Source organism: Urtica dioica, chromosome 12 (genome assembly GCF_054948205.1).
Source record: "Urtica dioica subsp. dioica isolate 48M chromosome 12, U.dioica_male_clone48M_v1_H2, whole genome shotgun sequence".
Taxonomy (NCBI): domain Eukaryota; kingdom Viridiplantae; phylum Streptophyta; class Magnoliopsida; order Rosales; family Urticaceae; genus Urtica; species Urtica dioica.
This window is the reverse complement of record NC_142767.1, coordinates 13,493,839-13,495,746: the sequence shown is the minus strand read 5'-3', so window position 1 is coordinate 13,495,746 and position 1,908 is coordinate 13,493,839. Positions and strand designations below refer to the sequence as shown.

General features: G+C 36.0%; 1 pseudogene; it reads right to left on the bottom strand.

The window, feature by feature from the left end:
- Positions 1-661: 661 nt before the first annotated feature.
- On the bottom strand, positions 662-1,541 carry LOC149379290 (uncharacterized; annotated as a pseudogene).
- Positions 1,542-1,908: the final 367 nt, after the last annotated feature.

Here is a 1,908-nt window from a genome sequence, read left to right as displayed (position 1 = left end):
TTCTATCTTTCGGATCTTGAACATAGAAGACTTGTTTCGCTTGAGATGCCATTATGAACGGGTCAGATTTATGACCTTTCTTGGTCAAATCAACAATGGTGAATCCGTGTTGATCAACTATCACACCGTTATTGTTGTCAACCCAATCACACTTGAGCATGGGAACGCGAAGGGTATAGTAATCAAGCTCCCATATTTCTTGAATGACCCCGTAATATGCCATATCTCTATATACCGGATTTTGATCTTTAGCAGTAGAGAAGTGATTAGCTTTTGCAACAATACTTTTTGCATAGTACGTACATCATCGAGTGATTTAACATTAAATCTATACCCATTAATGATGTAAGCATTATCCTTAATAACATACATTTTAGGTGTATGAGCTATCCATTTCAGCGATTCCGTTATGTTGTGTCTCTCTTCTTGTAGTTAACTTTCAACTCTATCTCGTAACCAATTTATGAAAGTACGACGATGCTCATCGTAAAACCATTTCGCACGCTTTGATTTTGTACGATTTATTGTCTTTAAAAACTTCATATGCTCCCTGCATGTCAAAAAAATTAATTAGTCATGTCAATTTTGTTTAATTAATCATTATAACATTTCATCAAGCTAAACAAGCATATGAGTAAAAGAATTAAGGTTATGACATGAATTACCCAACATAAGGAGCGACTTCAATAGAATTTTGCAAAACAACACTATGTGCTTGAGCCCATAGAGATCGATCAACTTGCATAGTAATCCCTGCTCCGATTATAGCTTTCCCATTTTCATATGAATCATATCGAGGTTTAGGCACTCCGATTTCAATAGCAGTTGATAGATATTCTGAGCAAAACTCTACTGCTTCTTCTATGATATAACCCTCTACAATGCTAGCTTCCGGTCGATTTCGATTCCTCACATAACCTTTCAAAATTTTCATGTACCTTTCAAAAGGGTACATCCACCGAAAAAAGAGAGGTCCACACAACTTGAGTTCACAAACAAGGTGTACAGCTAAGTGGACCATAATATCAAAAAACGAAGGTGGAAAAGTTTTTTCAAGCACACATAATGTTTCCACGATATCTCGTTGCAACTCATCTAACTTGGCAACATCAACAACTTTGTCACATATTGCGTTAAAGAAAAAGAAAAATTTTGTAATAACACGTCGAAGATTTTCAGAGACTATGCACCGAATCGCAATAGGAAGGAACTGCATGTTGCATCAAAGTATGGCAATCATGAGACTTTAGTTCATATAATTTCAAATCTTTCATTGATACGAGATTTCGAATATTGGACGAATATCCTTCCGGCACCTTGATATTTGCTAAGGATTGACAAAACTGTTCTCTTTCAATCTTTGATAAATTATAGCATGCTGGCAGAATGTAACTTCGACTTCCTACAATCACCGGCACTAATTTTGGCATTATCTGCATTTCCTCAAGGTCTAAGCGTGCTGTATATCCATCCTTAGTCTTACCCGGAATATTAAGTAGTGTACCTACGATACTCTCACATACATTTTTTTCAATGTGCATTACGTCTAAGTTGTGGCGTACCAATAGTTGGTCCCAATATTCAAGCTAAAAAAATATTGACTTTTTTTTCCAACATTTATCCCTTTCCGTTTCTTCTTCCGAATCCTGATTTGTTGAGTTGTATTCACTTCGAGGACGCTTCTTGGACTTTATTTTCTTACCTTTTCCAAACTGAAAATTCAATTTGCTCACTCTGATTCTCACTTGTGCTCCCGTCAATATTTTTGGAGCTTTTCTAACCTCTTTCCCTCCATAAAACTGTTTACTTTTTCTGAAGGGATGATCTTTAGGTAAAAACCGTATGGTCTTTAGGTAAAAACCGTATATGCCCAAGATAGCAATTTTTTTTCCATGTGTCAGTCTATGT